Source organism: Nelumbo lutea, chromosome 1 (assembly GCF_056320005.1).
Source record: "Nelumbo lutea isolate HS-2025 chromosome 1, American lotus-T2T, whole genome shotgun sequence".
Classification (NCBI taxonomy): domain Eukaryota; kingdom Viridiplantae; phylum Streptophyta; class Magnoliopsida; order Proteales; family Nelumbonaceae; genus Nelumbo; species Nelumbo lutea.
This window is the reverse complement of record NC_142684.1, coordinates 39296317-39316856: the sequence shown is the minus strand read 5'-3', so window position 1 is coordinate 39316856 and position 20540 is coordinate 39296317. Positions and strand designations below refer to the sequence as shown.

The 20540-nt window shown below is 40.9% G+C and overlaps 2 long non-coding RNA genes across 2 annotated transcripts in view; one reads left to right on the top strand and one right to left on the bottom strand.

Annotated features, from left to right (window-relative positions):
* The window catches only part of LOC148874343 (uncharacterized), a 54392-nt gene extending 35911 nt beyond the window's left edge, over positions 1–18481 (top strand). Inside the window, exon 2 of the long non-coding RNA XR_016105330.1 lies at positions 18258–18481. This is a non-coding gene — a long non-coding RNA (uncharacterized LOC148874343). The remainder of the gene's footprint in view (positions 1–18257) is intronic.
* Positions 17919–20209, bottom strand: LOC148874342 (uncharacterized). Its single transcript, XR_016105331.1, has 2 exons — positions 20005–20209; positions 17919–18371 (listed from the first exon to the last, which is right to left on the bottom strand). It is a non-coding gene; the product is annotated as an uncharacterized LOC148874342 (long non-coding RNA).
* Between the last annotated feature and the right edge of the window lie 331 nt (positions 20210–20540).

Sequence of the window (20540 nt, the reverse complement as noted above, 5' to 3'; positions counted from 1 at the left end):
TTGCAGGGAACAGTGTTGCAATCTTTGCTTATATGGATCTCAGGAATTAAAACCTTTTTTGGAAGGGTCAAGTTTTCATTAGTGAGAGTGCATCCCTGATCATTACCTTTCTTCGACAAAGGGGCTGATCTTGTAACTATGATCACCCACTCAGATGAATTCTCAGACTGTCCCAACATACCTAGGTTTTGACCCCCGCTAAGGATCTCACTGATTGGTACATCAAAGACAGCCAAATCCGACTCCCAGTGCAGTATCATAATCGAGTCTAGGGGTTGGGTGTAACTTTCCAGTTTTGCCCATCAATCTCTAAGGTCCAAGGCAATACTGGGAATCTGGTCCAGTTCAAAGATTCAATTAATCCTACACTATATGTGCCTAGGGTCTCACCCTGGCACCACAGTGTCATCCTTGTCAGGATAGGTCTCCCCAGACCAACCCACTGGCTGTGAACATTCTAAACTAACACGAGTTTCATTAAGTGTCCAGTTTAAGGGTATTACGCAGAAACATACAAAGGGAACATGAATCAAATATGCAATTTTATTCATTTACATTAAACTCATAAAGTACATCATCTTTATTGAAGCTAAGGGCATGCAAAACTCTCTAACAATCTATCCAACGAATGTGAAGATTCTAAACTAACATGAGTCTCATATGTGTCCAGTTTAAGGGTATTACACAGAAACACAACATAATAACATGAGTCTAATATGTACTTTATTCATTTACATTAAATGTCATAAGTTACATCATTCCGATTGGAGCTTAGGGCATACACTGTCTAACAACTCCCATTTGCACTTAGGTCAAATCGGGTACAAGTCGGAGCCCCAGACATTCTAAAATACTTTTTGTGTCAGTGGCTTAGTGAATGGATCTGCCACATTCTCCGCTGGTGCCACCTTTTAACATCAATCTCCCATACATCCAGTGTTGTCACGCAATAGTGGAATGGGTGATGTGCTAAATTCCAAATTCCTGAATGAACACCTTCATTCATTAGGCAGCCTCACTTACAACAATGTGTTCGGTTTGAGTTGTGGACTGTTATTCTTACTACCTAGGACCCCTATTTGCTACTTTTCCAGCAAACAACACACGATCCTATCGTGAAAACGTATCCAAATGTAGACTTTCTATCATCTAGATCTGACTGGAAGTTGGCATCAGTATACCCCTGGATCTGTAGTGAACTACCATCAAATATCAAACAAAACTCTTTTGTCCTTCGAAGGTATTTGAGTATGTTTTTCACAACAATCCAATGCTCCTGCCCTAGGTTTGACTGGAATTTACTTACCACACTCATTGCCTAAGCGATGTCAGGACGAGTGCACAACATGACATACATGATGCTCCCTACGGCTAAGGCATATGGAACATTCTTCATGCCCTCAATCTCCTTGCGAGTCTTGGGAGACATTTCTTTGGAGAGAGTGACTCGATGCCTAAAAGGAACATTTCCTTTCTTGGAGTTCTCCATGCTATATCTCTTGACTATCATGTCAATGTAAGCAGATTGAGATAGACCTATTATCCTCTTCAATCTATCTCTATAGAGCCGAAGACCATTTCTATTGGTCTTTCATGGAAAATTGTTGTGAAAGCCATACTTTCACCGTAGTCAACATTTCTACTTCATTCCCAATGAGTAGAATGTCATCTACATATAGAACCAGGAATGTAACCTTATTCCCACTGGATTTCCTAAAAACACAGGGTTCATTCGGATTTTGCTCAAAATCAAACCTTTTGATGGTAGAGTCAAACCGGATGTTCCAACTCCTAGAAGATTGCTTAAGTCCATATATGGATTGATTTAATTTACATACCATGTGTTCCTGACCAGCAGCTATAAAACCTTGTGGTGGCTGCATATAAATATCTTCACTAAGATCTCCATTCAGGAATGCAGTTTTGACATCCATTTGCCAAATTTTGGAAGCATTGTATGCTGCAACAGCTAACAGGATCCTAATGGATTTAAGCATGGCCACCGGCGAAAAGGTTTCCTCATAATTGATTCCTTCTTTCTAAGTGTACCCTTTCGCCACAAGATGAGCCTTTAGGACTCAACCTTACCATCGAGGCCCTTCTTCTTCTTATAGATTCATTTTCAATCGGATTTGATGTACTTCTATTATTTAGTGGAAATAAATTAAAGTGCATGCTTGATTCATGTTGTTTGGTGTAATTCTGTTTAAGACCCTAAAACTGGACACTTATAGAAACTTGTGTTAGTTTTAAATGTTCACAGCCATTGGATAAGTCTAGGGAGATTTATCCTGCCAAGGCTGATACTGATGTGCCACCAAGTGTTGGGATGGCTTGTTTCGGCCATCAGGGTAAGACCCAAGGCACATGCAGTATGGGATTGCTTGAACCCTTGAACCGGACTAGATTTTCAGTATTGCCCTAGACCTTGGAGATAGATGGGCAAAACTGGAAATTTACACCTGACCCCTAGACTCGATTATGACACATCACTAGGTGTCGGATCGGCCTGTCTTTGATGTGTCAATCAATGAGATCCTTAGTGGGGGTCAAAACCTGGACATGTTGGGGCAGTCTGAGAATTCATCTGAGTGAGTGGTCATAGTGACAGGATCAGCCCCTTTGTTGGACAATGGTAATAATCGGGAATGCACTCTCTCTGATGGAAACCAAACTGTCGGTAGTTGATTTCAATCGTTGGAAATTTGTTTTGCACAATAATATATATATATATATATATATATATATATATATATATATATATATGTATATGTATATGTACGGTTTCAAAAGATTTGCAAAAGGCTTTAATTCCCGAGATCCATGTGAGTAGAGAGTGCGGCACTGTTCCTTGCAGTCGAGGGAGAGGTCTTCTCTTGTCGGGCAGTGCTTGATCATTAAGGGCTGAGAGGTTAAGTGTAAGACCATTTAGGATAATACCTGATGGGTTAATCTTGCACCTGCCCACAGTCCCTGGGTTTTTATAAGATGGCTTGGCCCAGGGACCACTTAATGTAAGTGTTGGGCCCATAGGGTCCATGTGATGGGCTCAAGGGGGTCACTGAGTCTTTTAGTGAATTCGGCTAGGCCTTGCAATAAAGGCTGGGCCGAACCCATGTGGCTGGTGTGTAGATCAATGCTTGGGTCCCATGCCATACAAAGAAGCCCAACTGGGCAGTAGATTGGAAATTGGTTAATCACTGGACACTAAATGGGCCAAAAGCCCATTTCGAACTGGGCTGATATGATCACCAGTTCATGGGGCGAATCTGAGATTAGTGTTAGTAAAAGGATTGGGTCTTTGACCTTATCCACTCTAAGAGACCAAATTCAAATTAGATTTGAATCTGGTAACCTCTTGATAAGATCGAGAGTTAACTAACTTAATCTGCAGATAGGATTAAGATTAACCCCTATCCAAATATTGATTTGAATTGGGATAACTCCAAAAAATATGGGGAGGTTTCTTAATCAAGAAGAAAGAGGAGAAAATCCTAGCAAAAATATCAGATTTCGTACTAGGGGTTTTGAGTAAGCAAAAACACATCCTGCAATATGAGATTTGATCTCTCACAGACTCCAGAGAGAAGAGATAGTTTTGCCCTCTTCGTCCCTGGACTTCTCCTCCTTCAGCCGCCGCCACTCCCTGTTGGAAGATTGGATCTTTGCAGCAACAGGAAGTCAAGAAATCAGTTCTTGACAATAGTCTTGCAAGAAAGACAAAAGGATTCGGTGTTCAAGGTTTTCAGAGGGTTCTTGTGAAGAATCCAGTGTGTAGGACACACCCTGCTGGTTCCGTGCCATCCATAGTTGTGTCATCTTCAGCGGGAGCAGATCTTGGTCACTTCTTTGGGCGTGAACACCTACTTTGGGAGTTATTATTTCTCCGGATCAGGTATAATCCTTCCTGTTTCCTTTTTGGTTCAGATCTGATTTGTTTATGGTTTAAGTAGGATCTTTGAATAATGTATTCTAAATTTAGGGAATATGATTCCAATAATGAAGAAGGTAGAATTTTTTTTTTGAAATTCGTCCTCCATTCCGCACCCTTCATGGCGTCCATTAGATGGATCCTACCATTCTTTCAGGATCTACCAGAGTCTAGAGTCCATTGGTCTCCATTGAGTCCACCTCAGTGAAGGGATAGGATATTCATCACATGGACACCCAAAGATTGTGGAATAAGGGGGGTGAATTTCAAAATTTTTTTCTCTCCCTTCAATTGGGAATTGAATTCCCTAATTAGAAAATCATATTTTCAAAGATCATTCTTGAACCACAAACTGAACTAGATCTGAACCAAAAGTAGTAGAGAGGGATTATACCTGATACGGAGAAACAATATCTCCCAATGAAGGTGTTTGCGCCCAAGGAAGGTGATGTGTGGCTCATTGTGACACTAGCGAGTGCACTAGCCGTTCAAGTAATAAAATAGTGAGTTAAGTATCATTCTCACAAGGATTTAGGAAACAAGTATCAATACTAAATTGAGTACTTTTTATCTGATTAACAAATAAATCAAAACTTTAATGAAAGCTAAAATTCCTAAATTAGAATCTATCTAAATCATTGGTCCAATTGCCTTCAAATCAGGTTAGAAGAGTAAGTAGTAAATTTCAATATCAGAATTTAGCAATTTATCAATTTGGATCATTCGAATAAATCATAATTGAGCCTTGGTTTGGTGAAACCCCAAGGTCATGAACAGCCTCTCTCAAGCACATGTTCATCCTATGCATGAGTGACAATTCTTCTATCTCTAACAAGAATCTAATCCCTATGCATGCATTTCTTCAAATACTTCTAAGGCATCAATTCAAAACTGAATTGATCACCAACTGAATTGTGCAAGTTATCTCTAATCTTGCATCCAATTCAGTTCTTGAATAGTAGATCTGAATTCCTAGAGTCTCTCTCAAGCACTCTAGGAATTCCAAGCTTTAGATCCATTCGGCCATTCTGAAAATTGCAGATCTGAATTCTCTTTCAAACAATTCAGATCTTGCAATATCAGATCTGAGAATTCAGATTTAAGTTTTGAAGGTTAGTTGGCCGAATTAATCTACAAAAACACCCTTATTCAAGAAACTCCAAATACAATTCACGACCATTCGAATGAATAAAAAAGAATTAGATTGTTGAACTGAAATTTTACAAGCTGAAATACATCAATGAAGAATGGAAGAAGGAGAAAGAAGAAAGAAAATATAGTAAAGAAACAGAATTCAAATTGAAAGAGAATGAAACTACAATTGAGTTATTACAAATGATCTTTGAATCACAAACCCCCAATTTCGAACTCACATTCTCTTCTAGCTTGCTTGTCTTGAAGTTCCTTCAGCCCTTCTTCTTCTTCTTCTCCTTGCGCCTAACCTTCTTCTCTTCTCTTCTCTCAAGGTGGCCGAACCTCTAAGAGTGGGAGGGCCTTCCTCTCAAGCAATTGAACACCTCTCCCCCCTCCTAGAGGCCTCCTTATATAGTTTTTCAAGGGGGCTCTTGCCCCTTCTTGAAGTCTCTAGAATTGGGTGTATTACACCCCTCATGAACCTTTTAGAGTGCTCCCTCATTCTCTTCAAAAACTTCTAGGAGTTGCCGCCCCTAGCTCTCTTTGGGCTGCTATTTGGGCTGTAACTTAGCTTGCTTTTGAGCTCATGTAGGCTACACTCTAGGCTATTCTTTGGGCTAAAAATGGGCTGGGCCAAAATTTCCTTCTTACTAGGCTTCTTCTCTTGAAGAGTTAGTTTGCACTACTTGGGCCGAATGAAACTCCCTTGCTCTCATGGCTGGGCTGGGCTGAACTTGATAAATTTTGGGCTTTCTTTTCTTGCTTTTGCCTTCTTTTTCTTGATTTGGCTGCCCCAGAAATATTTCTTGCAATCAGGCTAAAATAGGGCAAAATCTAATTAAACCGGCATAAAATTTCATGCAAAAACCTCATAAAATATAGATAAATTGTAGGTTCATCAAATACCCCCACACTTGAGCTTTTGCTTGTCCTCAAGCAAATGAAGGAATGAGAGATCCATCGCATAGACACCCAAAGATTGCGGAATAAGGGGCGAATTTCAAAAATATTTTTTTTTCTCTCCCTTCAACTGGGAATCACATTCCCTATTTAGAAAATCATATTTTCAAGGATAAATCTTGAACCTTAAACTGAACCAGATCTGAACCCAAAGGAATGGGAGAGAATAATACCTGATACGGAGAAATAATATCTCCCAATGAAGGTGTTCACGCCCAAGGAAGGATCCAAAGACTGCTCCCATTGAAGATGGCGCAGTGCAGGATGGAGCAGAATCAGCAGTGTTCTTCCCATGAACTCTGTCCTTCGCAAAAAAACAGTAGGATGGAACGTGAGCACAGCTTCCTTTTCAATCATTTCTCAAAGAACTGTTGTCAAGATCCAATTTTGACTTCTCCCACAACTGGAGATCGAATTGGCAAGCAGGGCGGCAAGAGCAGGGTGGCGGCAAGAGAGTATTCGCAGGGTGCAGAATTCTCTCTTCTTGATTTCAGCACTAAAGAGGATCTGATGTGTTTCTTGTTCTCTCTCAAGGCTGCCGCCCCCTCCTTCCTTTTGTTAAATTGAAAAGATCAACTCCTAATCCCATTAGGAGGTGCTTATCCAAATCATATTTGGATCAGCCTTCTCTTCTAGTGATAAGGATAAACCCTTATCTTATCTATAGATTAGATTAGCTTTATCCTAATCTTATTAGGAGGTTTCTAGATCTGAATCACATTTAGATCTGGACTCTCTGAGTGGATAGGATTAAGACCTTATCCTAACTACTAATCCATCTCAGAATTCGCCCCTTTAATTAACTAAATTAATAGCCCAGTTCGAAATGGGCTTTAGGCCCATTAAGCTTATGTGCTCACTTAACCTTCCTAACTACTGCCCAGTTGGGCTTCCTTGTATGGCGTGGGACCCAAGCATTGATGTACAAATCAGCCACATGGGTTCGGCCCAGCCTTTGTTACAAGGCCTGATCGAATACACTGTTAAGACAGTGCACCCCCTGAAACCCATCAAATGGGCTCTATGGGCCCAACACTTACCCTAAGTGGTCCCTGGGCTAAGCCACCTTGTAACACCCAGGGACTGTGGGCAGATGCAAGATTAGCCCATCAGGTATTATCCTCAATGGTCTTACACTTAACCTCTCAGCCCTTAATGATCATACACTACCCGACAAGAGAGGACCTCTCCCTCGGCTGCAAGGAACAGTGTTGCACTCTTCACTTATATGGATCCCGGGAATTAAAACCTTTTGGAAACATTTTAGAAACCATAATATATATACTTTTATATCTCATATAAAATATACTTTGCAAAACAAATTTCAACGGCTGAAATCGGTTGCCGGCAGTCTTGGTTTCCAACAGTGAGAGTGCATCCCCGATCATTACCTTTGTCCGACAAAGGGGCTGATCCTGTCACTATGATCACCCACTCAGATAAATTCTCGGATTGTCCCAACATACCCAGGTTTTGACCCCCGCTAAGGATCTCACTGATTGGTACATCAAAGACACCCCGATCCGTCACCTAGTGCAATATCATAATCGAGTCTAGGGGTCAGGTGTAACTTTCCAGTTTTGCCCGTCAATCTCCAAGGTCCAGGGCAATACTGGAAATCTGGTCCAGTTCAAATATTCAATTAATCCCACACTGTATGTGCTTAGGGTCTCACCCCGGTAGCTGAGACAAGCCACCCCAACCGACTTGATGGCACCACAGTGTCAACCTTGTCAGGATAGGTCTCCCCAGACCGACCCACTGGCTGTGGACTTTCTAAACTAACACGAGTCTCAATAAGTGTCCAGTTTAAGGGTATTACACAGAAACATACTAAGGGAACATGAATCCAATACGTATTTTTATTCATTTACATTAAACTCATAAAGTACATCAATTTTGATTGAAGCTAAGGGCATACAAAACTTTCTAACAGCTCCCACTTGCACTTAGGTCCAATAAGGTACTATCCGGAGTCCCATGCTTTCCACGTGTTTCATAAACACTTTCTGTGTCAGTGGCTTAGTCAATGGGTCTACCACATTCTCCGCTGATGCTACCTCTTACTATCATCCTCCCGTAGGTCCAGTGTTCTCATACAACAATGGAACGGGTGATGTGCTGAATTCCAAATTCATGAATGAACACCTTCACTCATAAGGCAGCATCACTTACGGCAAAGCGTTCGGTTTGGGTTGTGGACTATTAATTTGCAACTTAGGACCCCTGTTTGCTAACACTCAGGAAACAACACACGATAGTATCGTGAAAACATATCCAGATGTAGACTTTCTATCATCTGGGTCTGACTGGAAATCGGCATCTGTATACCCTTGGATCTGTAGTGAGCTACCGTCGAATACTAGACAAAACTCTTTTGTCTTTCGAAGGTACTTAAGTATGTTTTTCATAGCAGTCCAATGCTCCTGCCCTGGGTTGGCCTGAAATCTGCTTACTACACTCACTGCCTGAGCTATGTCAGGATGAGTGCACAGCATGGAATACAGGATGCTCCCTACTACAGAGGCATAGGCAATGTCTTTCATGCCATCAATCTCCTCAGAAGTCTTGGGAGACATCTTCTTGGAGAGAGTGACTCCATGCCTGAAAGGAACATTTCCTTTCTTGGAGTTTTCCATGCTGTATGTCTTGACTATTTTGTCAATATAAGCAGATTGGGATAATCCTATTATCCGCTTCGATCTATCTCTATAGAGTCGAAGACCCATTATATAGGAGGCTTCTCCAAGATCTTTCAAGGAGAATTGCTGTGATAACCATATTTTCACCGTAGTTAACATACCTACATCATTCCCAATGAGTAGAATGTCATCTACATACAGAACCAAGAAGGTAACCTTATCTCCACTGTACTTCCTGTAAACACAGGGTTCATCCGGATTTTGCTCGAAGTCAGACGATTTGACGGCAGAATGCAAACGAATGTTCCAACTTCTAGAAGCTTGCTTAAGTCCATAAATGGATCTATTAAGTTTACATACCATGTTTTCCTGACTTGCAGCAATGAAGCCTTGCGGCTGCTGCATATAGATATCTTCAGTAAGATCTCCATTCAGGAATGCAGTTTTGACATCCATCTGCCAAATCTCATAATCATAGTATGTTGCTACAGCTAGCAGGATCCTAATGGATTTTAGCATGGCCACAGGCGAAAAGGTTTCCTCATAATCGATGCCCTATTTCTGAGTGTACCCTTTCACCAGTAGACGAGCCTTGAAGGTCTCAACCTTACCATCGGGGCCTTTCTTCTTCGTGTAAATCCATTTGCAACCGATTGCTTTTACCCCGGAGGGCGGATCTACTAGAGTCTAGACTCCATTGGTCTCCATTGAGTCCATCTCTGCTCTCATGGCCTCCACCCACTTCTGGGAATCTATGTCCAACATAGCTACTGTGTAAGTCACGGGATCTTCCTCACTAGTCAAGGTTTCCACCAGGTAACTATCCTGGTCATAACCATAACGGACTGGTGGCCTGGATACCCGAGTGGATCTTCTAGGTTGGTCACTACCTGGAACTTGTGGGACATCTCCCACTGCTCCTGAGCTCTCCTCATCAAGAACAACTTCCTGACGATGGGCGTCCAGGATATAGTCAGTTTCCAAGAATTGCGCATTACGACTGCAGAACACTTTCTGCTCACTTGGGTCATAGAATAGGTAACCTACAGAGCTTTTTGGGTAGCCTACAAATAGGCAACGACTGGTCTTGGATTCCAACTTGTCTGCACTCGTTCTTTTAACGTGTGCTGGACAACCGCAAATCTTCAAATGTCTAACACTTGGTTTCTTTCCGGTCCAAAGTTCATATGGAGTATCTGGAATCGATTTGGTTGGAACCCGATTCAGCACAAATCACAGTCTCTAATTTGTAACCCCAAAAGGATGTGGGTAACTCTGAGTGTATGAGAAGTGACTGGACCATATCCAATAAGGTCCTATTCCTCCTCTCCGAAACACCGTTAAGTTGTGGTGTAGTAGGAGGAGCTAATTGTGATACTATCCCATTGTCCTTTAAATAGTCCCTGAATTCGTAAGAGCGATACTCACCACCTCGATCTAATCGAAGGGCCTTAATTTCTCTCCCTAACTATTTCTCGACATCTTGTCTAAACTCTTTGAACTTTTCAAAGGATTTAGATTTGTCTCATTAGGTACACGTAACCGTATCGTGAAAAATCATCTGTGAAGGTGATGAAATACACGTGTTGATTTCGTGTCCTAACACTCAGGGGACCACATACATCAGTATGTATTAGGTCAAGTGTGCCCGTACATCTTTCAGGCTTACCGTTAAATGGTCGTTTCGTCATCTTGCCTTGTAGGCAAGGCTCACAAGTGGGAAGATCTTCTACAGTTAGAAAATCCAATGGACCATCCTTTACCAACCTTGTGATTCGGTCAACACCGATGTGGCCAAGTCGATAATGCCACAGACACGTGGGATTTACTGTATCATGAGCTCTCTTCTTAGGAATTTCAGCCGACGTAGTTTCGGTTATGTTAGTTTCTAGAGAAGGATGTAGAACATAGAGACCGTTCTCCAGTTCCCCGTATGCGATGAATCTATTGTTTTTTTTAATAGTAATCGTATTACTAAAGAAAATAGAATAACCATCTGCACACAGTTTTGAGACAGAAATCAAATTTCTCCTTAAATTTTGTACATAAAGACAGTCTTTCAGTACAATTATTCCTTCTCTAAAAATTAATTCCACGGTTCCTATGGTCGCGGCTGCAACAATTGCAGTAGTCCCCAAGAAGAGTGTGACTTCTCCTTCACTTAGCCTTCTGCTTACCTTGAATCCCCGGAGTCAACACACCAGGAAGTAGAAGCTACCAACAAATTGGTTTCTATAACACAAGTTTCGAAGTTACCTTTCTTGGATTCCAGGTAGGCAGGACAGTTCCTTTTCCAGTGGCCGGTCTTTTTGCAGAAATGACAGGCATCCGATGCTTTGTCTTTATTCTGCTTCTTGCTCTTAGTGGCTTTCTTCTGAGGCTTCTTTGCCTTCCTCTTTCTCTTGCCTGTCTTGCCAGCTTCAACAAGCATGGCTACAGGCTCATCCTTTCTAATCAGTTCCTCAGCTCTTTGCAACATATTGCTGAGCTCTTGTAAGCTGACATTCAGCTTGTTCATGTTATAGTTCATGATGAACGGATTAAAGGAAGGAGGCAAAGAGTTAAGGATAGCATTTATCTGGGTAGCAAGGTCCAGCCCGGATCCAAGAGCCTCCAGTTCGTTGATGTATCCCATCATCCGAAGACAATGGTCGTGAACTTGTTGACCCTTGGACATTTGTGTGGTCATGAACTGTTTCAAGACCTTTTGTCGAGTAGAACGATTCTGCTCTTCATACATTGTCCTGAGAATGTCCAATATGTCTTTGGCAAGTTCAATCTGATCGAACTACCTTTGTATCGGGTTGCCAAAGGAGGCAATGATGTAACACCGGGCAAGGGAGTTTTTCTCCTCCCATTCTTGATAGTCTCTCCTTTGGGCCTCAGAAGCCCTATCACCCGGATGCTCCGGGGCAGGATTCTTTGCCACTTTGTCCAGCTTTTCAGAAGCTAGGACCAGCATAAGGTTCTTGTACCAATCAGCATAGTTTGGGCCCTTCAACTTGTTGTCATCAAGTAGTTTTGCAAAAGATTCGTTTGCCATTTTCTGATAAAAGAGCAAACATCAGTCCACAACCTAATTTGATTGATGTTCATTTCATAGATATGGATTTTAATCTATGATCCATTTCCATTTATTCGTCTCTGAGATTTCCCTCCTCTCTTAGTGACGGAGACTACGGGTTGTCTCTGAAAATGTGGGAAATCACATAGGGTGCATGGAGCCAACTGTTTCAGCTGCATAACCCCACCACCTTTCTGTGAAGGATCACATCCACTCATCATATGAGTTTTCCCTTTGGCCTCTGTCAGATAAGGTTCAGAGCCGTTTTCAGGTAAACCTTTCTGTCTAGTGAGTGCTTACCCATCATATTCGTGAACGCCAAGGTACCGTGAGAGAGTTCCCATTTTCTGGTGAAGCCCCTCCCACATCGGTCTATGACGCCCCTATCATCTTATGAAACACTCAGACAAGCACAACAGCAAATGGATAGCCCATTTTCTGGTGCGTTTCCTCATTACTGAAGGACCCATCCTCATGCTAATGATGGAAGGCCTTTAGAGAGTTCATCATATGAATCTCCCTATCACACGCACTCATATTAGCTGGAGGGAACAAAATTACGCCCTAGTTTGATTTAGGTCAAACCAAAGTGGCTCCCACTGACTTTCATAAAGCTAGATTTCAGTGGGCCTTCAATCGGCTAGGGTTCCGCACGTAACCTCTTGATGAGATGTGGGGCCCACCACTGAGGGAAGTCATCCCATGACCAAAAGGGACACCATGGCAATGATGTGCATTCATCCATGGTGTGCGCAAGAGCCACTATCGAATGAGCATGGGCCAAGTACTTATGGCCCATGTACGCAACACATCACACATCCATACATCACATGCAGGGATAAATTGATCCAATCAATTAATTATCTGTAAGGCCCGTTGGAAGCCCGTTAAAATTCCATAAAACTGGGCCTTTACAGGCTGGGCCGAATTAACCATTTAATTAAATATCAATCCTTAAGCCCATTAGTGGAAAATTAAGGCTGACTTTCAGCCTTGATTAAACCCTAGCATTGGTCCAAACAGTTTTGAACCAATCTTGGTTCGAATGGGTATAGGGTTTGATTTTTAATTAAATCCTTAATTCAAGAAAATAATCTGAATTTAAATACTGATAACAGGAAATACAAGAATCAGACAAACAGGGTTGTTCGCACAATCCTTCTTGCAAAACAGATGTTAGATCACAGAATGCAGTTTCACAAACTGCAAATCGCAGATAGCATTTCTCTCATCTACGAAATCTCCTTTTCTGCGCCGCCAACTTCGATCCAAAATACAATAAATAAAAATCCTATTTCTATTAATAATTACATCAGATTGAATACCTATACATTGAGTCTAGAAAATAAAAAAAAAATATTTATAGACCCAAAAAATAAATCAAGAACTGCAAAATCGCAGATTCCCTGCGCAAACCAAGAATTCGATCTCCTCTTGTACGAACAGCCCATAAATCAAGAAAGTTATAAAGAACAATTCTAAATAATAATCAGATTTATTTAAAATTAATTTTAGATTAATTGCCCATCTATTTTGGGAACAAATTTCCCAAAACCAAATCTGCGCAAATTGGGTAGAATGCCTTCTCCCTAATTGCGTAGGTTCAGATCTGAAACATAATGGTTCAAGATTTGAACCTGTGGCTCTGATACCACTGAAGGGAATGAGAGATCCATCGCATGGACGCCCAAAAATTGCGGAATAAGGGGCGAATTTCAATTTTTTTTTTCTCTCCCTTCAACTGGGAATCACATTCCCTATTTAGAAAATCATATTTTCAAGGATAAATCTTGAACCTTAAACTGAACCAGTTCTGAACCAAAAGAATGGGAGAGAATAATACCTGATACGGAGAAATAATATCTCCCAACGAAGGTGTTCACGCCCAATGAAGGATCCAAAGACTGCTCCCACTGAAGATGGCGCAGTGCAGGATGGAGCAGAATCAGCAGTGTTCTTCCCAAGAACTCTGTCCTTCACAAGAAAACAGCAGGATGGAACGTGAGCACAACTTCCTTTTCAATCCTTTCTCAAAGAACTGATGTCAAGATCCAATCTTGACTTCTCCCACAACTGGAGATCAAACTGGCAAACTGGGCGGCAAGAGCAGGGAGGCGGTAAGAGAGTATTCGCAGGGTGCAGAATTCTCTCTTCTTGATTTCAGCACTAAAGAGGATCTGATGTGTTTCTTGTTCTCTCTCAAGGCTGCTACCCCCTCCTTCCTTTTGTTAACTTGAAAAGATCAGCTCCTAATCCCATTAGGAGGTGCTTATCCAAATCATATTTGGATCAGCCTTCTCTTTTAGTGATAAGGATAAACCCTTATCTTATCTACAGATTAGATTAGATTTATCCTAATCTTATTAGGAGGTTTCTAGATCTAAATCACATTCAGATCTGGACTCTCTGAGTGGATAGGATTAGGACCCTATCCTAACTGCTAATCCATCTCAGAATTCGCCCCTTTAATTAACTAAATTAATAGCCCAGTTCGGAATGGGCTTTAGGCCCATTAAGCTTATATGCTCACTTAACCTTCCTAACTGCTGCTCAGTTGGGCTTCCTTGTATGGCATGGGACCCAAGCATTGATCTACACATCAGCCACATGGGTTTAGACCAGCCTTTGTTACAAGGCCTGGTCGAATACACTGTTAAGACAGTGCACCCCGTGAAACCCATCAAATGGGCTCTATGGGCCCAACACTTACCCTAAGTGGTCCCTGGGCCAAGCCACCTTGTAACACCCAGGGACTGTGGGCAGATGCAAGATTAGCCCATCAGGTATTATCCTCAATGGTCTTACACTTAACCTCTCAGCCCTTAATGATCATACACTACCCGACAAGAGAGGACCTCTCCCTCGGCTGCAAGGAATAGTGTTGCACTCTCCACTTATATGGATCCCGGGAATTAAAACCTTTTGGAAACATTTTAGAAACCATAATATATATACTTTTATATCTCATATAAAATATACTTTGCAAAACAAATTTCAACGGTTGAAATCGGCTGCCGGCAGTCTTGGTTTCCAACAGTGAGAGTGCATCCCCGATCATTACCTTTGTCTGACAAAGGGGTTGATCCTGTCACTATGATCACCCACTCAGATGAATTCTCGGATTGTCCCAACATACCCAGGTTTTGACCCCCGCTAAGGATCTCACTGATTGGTACATCAAAGATAGTCCGATCCGACACTTAGTGCAGTATCATAATCGAGTCTAGGGGTCGGGTGTAACTTTCCAGTTTTGCCCATCAATCTCCAAGGTCCAGGGCAATACTGGAAATCTGGTCCAGTTCAAAGATTCAATTAATCCCACACTGTATGTGCCTAGGGTCTCACCCTGGTCTCCCCAGACCGACCCATTGGCTGTGAACTTTCTAAACTAAAATGAGTCTCAATAAGTGTCTAGTTTAAGGGTATTACGCAAAAACATACCAAGGGAACATGAATCAAATATGTACTTTTATTCGTTTACAATAAACTCATAAAGTACATCAATTTTGATTGAAGCTAAGGGCATACAAAACTATCTAACAACAAAGACATCATCCATAAACTGAACATTCCCCCCTTCTGTTCTCACTATTTACCTAGTGAACTTTTTAAGATAGAAATGCATTGAGTAGTCGGGGAACTGTTGTAAGTGCTCAACTCTTATTCTTGTAAATTACCATTTAACATATGTATAAGATTCAAGGAAAGGAGAATACGAATTTCATTAAAGTCCAGCCTTCACTCCCAATCAATATATAATTAAGCTCCTTAATTGTCAAAGTTAATAATCAAATTACACTAAGTTTCACATCTGTAACTTTATCTTAATGAGAGTTCAACTTAGTATGCCCTGTTGGACCTCAACTGTCACCATCATTACTTATTTCTAGGGGTGAGTGCATTTTATGCTCCATCTCACCATTTTCTTTTCTTTTTTTTCTGTGTGAGTGCATTTTATGCTCCATCTCACACACACTTTTTTTTTCGGTGTGAGTGCATTTTATGCTCCATCTCACACACACTTTTTTTTTCGGTGTGAGTGCATTTTATGCTCCATCTCACACTGGTCACATGCTTGAGGTAGAAAAAAAACTCATGTTTTGAGCTGCTAGTTTTACTATTCAGCTCAAAATAGCGGAGTCAATTTGGGCTTTTGTCCTTCTTTGAACCTCAAGAATCAGCACTTCAGATGTGCACTAGCTCTCTTGACCATTAACCATGAAATCAAGTGCTTTCATACACATGAAGGTAGTTAGGGCTAGTCATGCTGAAAGCCACATTCAACTCCCCTTTTTCTCATAGTGTCAGATTGGGTTGTTTTTGATATGTCAACCAGTGAGATCCTTAGAAGGGGTCAAAACCTGGGTATGTTGGGACAGTCTGAGAATTCATCTAAGTGAGTGATCATAGTGACAGGATCAACCACCTTTGTCGGACAAAGGTAATGATCGGGGATGCACTCTCTCTGATGGAAACCAAGAATGCCGGCAATCGATTTCAATCGTTGAGATTTGTTTTGCAAAATATATTTTATATGAGATAAAAAGTACATATATGTTACGGTTTCAAATTGTTTTCAAAAATGTTTTAATTCTCGGGATCCATGTGAGAAGAGAGTGCAACATTGTTCCTTGCAGCCGAGGGAGAGGTCCTCTCTTGTCGGGTAGTGTTTGATCATTATGGGCTGAGAGGTTAAGTATAAGACCATTGACGCTAATACCTGATGGGCTAATTTTGCATCTGCCCACAGTCCCTAGGTGTTACAAGGTGGCTTGGCCCAGGGACCACTCAGTGTAAGTGTTGGGCTCATAGAGTCCATGTGATGGGCTGAGGGGGTTCATTGGGCTTTCTAGTGAATTCGGCTAGGTCTTGTAACAAAGGTTGGGCCGAACCCTTGTGGCTGATGTGTAGATCAATGCTTAGGCCCCACACCATACAAGGAAGCCCAACTAGGCAGCAGTTTAGAAGGCTAAGTGAGCACATACTCTTATTGGGCCTTAAGCCCATTTCGAACTGAGCTAATTTGATCAGTTAATTAAAGGGGCAAATTTGAGATTAGATTAGTAGATAGGATTGGGTCTTACCCTATCCACTCAGAGAGTCCAAATCTGAATATAGATTCAGATCTGGAATCCTCTAATCAGATTAAGAGAGGGTTTATCTAATCTGTAGATAAGATAAGGATCTATCCTTATCTCTTAAGGGGAATTCAGATCCAAATATGATTTGGATCAACAACTCCTAATGGGATTAGGAGTTGATCACTTTAAGGTTATAAAAGGAGAAGGGGGGCGGTAGCTATAGAAGATCAATCACATTCAAAATTCAGAGAGAGAACACAGCACCCAGCGAGACTGAGTTGTTTTCTCTTTGCCGCCTCCTTCTTGTGGCCACCATTATTGCTAGTTCGATTTCCTCTTTCTCGCAGGAGTGATCAAGATTGGATCTTGATATCAGTCTTGGGAGAAAGGCTGATTTGAAGGTGTGCTCACTGCCTCCAATAATTTCTTGTGAAGGGTTCGGTTTTTTTGGAAGAACATTGTTGATTCTACTCCATCCTATACTGTGCCATTTTCAGTGGGAGTAGTCTTTGGTTTCTACCTTGGGCGTGAACACCTCCATTGGGAGATACTGCTTCTCTATATTAGGTATATCCCTCTCCTGCTTCTGATTTCAGATCTGGTTTGCTTTATGGTTCAAGATTGATCATTGAAAATGCAGATTTTGTAAAACAGGGAACGTGATTCCCAAATGAGGAGAGAGGAATTTTTTGAAAGTTCACCCAACATACCTGTAGGGTTCGACTATCCATATGATGGATCTCTAATCCCTTCACCTCAAAAATTAGTAATACATCTTCAAGCGTAATGCTGGCTTATCATTTGCTTGTTGGGAAACTTTTGTAAATATAAGCTTTGCCATCTCTAGTGCTTCATCTGGACTTTCGGTTTTCGTGACAAGGTTGGAAATAATAGCAAAAATACACTCAAGATTTGCAACCAGAAAATACAAAAGTTTTTTGTATGAAGTATCAACCTTTAATCAAATTTTTATGGAGTTAGGATCTACTGTTAACCAATTCAGAAAGGAATAAAATTCCCTAGGAAAGTGCAATTCTAGAGTTATAAAAAGGACCCACAAGATGTGGAGAAAACAATATAATATCGTTTTGGAAAAAATCAAGATGAATAAGACCTTTAACTTCCTTTTACCCACTTAATAGAAATAACTGATCGTTCATCATTTTCCCTTGGTCATTTAGTTTGGTAAATGTAAGAAACAATTCAAGAGACTTTCAATTGAAGAGAACAATTTTACGGGGATTTGATCATAAAACCCCTTCTTAACTTCAGTCCATATGACTTGCATTTTTTATGGACTATTAAACTTCTGCACCATAGAAATTTTCGTAAATTAATGCAGATCATTCATATTATGCTTTTAACTAAACCATGATTTTCATAACTAGGGAGAAAGAAAATTATAGATGTACAGTTTACATACTTCAGTTGATTTATTGCATCAGAAAGCGCAGATCCGCCAAGTACCATAAGATTATCCGATATGCCAAATGCAAGATTTGATCGAGATACCAAGACAACATCAAAAAGTTGAGGTAGCCGGAAGAACATCAGCCAACCTGCATTGCATTTTGTGATCAAGAAATTGGAGTCAAAAAATTATATTCCTAATTACAGAACAAATGCAAAGAAAATTTTATTTGGCAAATGACATGAGAATTCTTCTCAATTTCATGCATTTCAAGTAGTGATTGTAAGTGAATGTTCCAACCATGAATCCTAGCCATCCAACAACACGTGCAGTCCCGGAAAAGATGCTTCCAAGTGCAAGCACTCAGTCTAGTAGTAGAACATGACTGTTGAGAGGTTTGGAATGGTGATATGGGCTAAGAAAAACCAAGCCATTGGTCTGTTCTTCCAGAAACATAATCACGTTTAAGCATGGTTTTTAAAACCGACCCGGTGACCGAATCAGTCAGGGGTCTGGTTACCGGATTGAACGGTTTGACCATTCGAATCGAATGCTTGGCCCGTTCTGACAAGAAAATAAGAAAATTCAAAAAAATAAAAAACAGTTTGAATGGTTTGACCGGTTAATCACCTGTTCAGTGGTTCGCTGACCAAAATCGATGGTTTTGGAAAGAAATCCTTTTTATGGGGAAAACAGAACCGATCAGATGACCAGTTCCTGGTTTTTCTGGTTCGGTCCGGTTTTGAAAACCATGCGTTTAAGAAAAAGTACCCATGATTACGAAGATAAACCAACAGAAAATTCTTGCTAAATGTATGAGAGAAAGAGAAAGATCTAAAGCATATTTTGACCTTAAGCAAGCCTGCCAGTGGTGAAGAAGCATATTCAGATAACATGTAGAGTGATGAGTCCAACTCAATAATCCATAGCTTAAACAGATGATCTTAAGCATATATTGAAATCAATTTTATTGGTATAAAGTCCGACTATTCAAAAACAATTTGACAGGTTGGATGCTTACAATCTGGTTTAGTTGTCTTTAGCATAGGTGGATAACACAGGGAGGGACTACTAGATGGTGATCACCACTCAGCATACCAAATTTACCTACATGCCACTGGTTAGTCATCCTTAGGGTCTATGTACAAGGATGCCTAAGAATTCCTCAAAAACTACCCCAAAATATCGAGTTGTACAAACTATAAAACGCTGATTTCAGAGATTGAAACCACTATACAACCGAGTAGCCATCTTTAGCTAGATGGGCCGGCCGTTCAGGTCAAATGGTGAGACCGTTCGAACCGATAACAGGGCCCCTGACCGGTTCGTTTTTAAAAATCATGGATTGGAGATCTCCAGTAAAGGCTTCTCTGGTCAACTGCAATAGAAATTTTCAAGCCAGATCACTCTAAGATAAATGACAAAGTCAGATTACTGTCTGGGAGACCATAAACATGGCCAACCATCATACATGTATATGGGGCAAACATGTTAGGGGTGGCATAAATCAGTTGGTGGCTGCACTTAGGAGCTCACCATCTACTATATATATTTTTTCAGGAAAATTTACCATATTCAGAGACAAACTAATGTGATATATCAAATTCATCTTGTTCTAAGGTGGAATGGGAGACCTCCAATGAGGAACTATCAAACGGTGGTTCCAAATCCTGTGCATGTACATCCACATATTGCTGGAAGATTCTCTTACAGTCTAGTCATTGGGTGCCTCCATACTCACGTATCCAGAGGACCAGGAAATTTAGAGAAAATTTGAATACCTCTCAACCCGTACAGCCTCAGCGGTCATTGCATCAATCACAACATCTGCCATGGCTGACCTCAGAGATGCTTTCAGCCCTAGAATTAGCCATGGTAATAGAGAGAGTACAGTTGCAATGATCAAGTATGGGAGTCGTTTCCTTCCTGTTATAGGGATGCAGTCTTATAGTATCCTGCATTAAAATACAAGAGCAAGAGCTTGACCTGGAGAGAGGAGAGAGGAGAGATATTGGATGCTATACCCCATCATGGTTACTACTAAAAAAATTTTATTAATTAATTTCTCAACTTCAGTAAATAGCAGACATATGACAGGCATGTTAACTATGCTTCTTTTAAACAATTATAGTGTAAACAGTAGTTAGAAAATCGTCATATTCATATATATTTCGATTATTCAAAAATACCCATCCCTAATATCCAAATGATTGGATTGCACAAGGAAATGCAATGAAGCTCCAGGATGCACATATTATAAATTTATATCCAGAGAGAGATTATGTTTCTCTTTGCAACAATGATGACAATCATCACA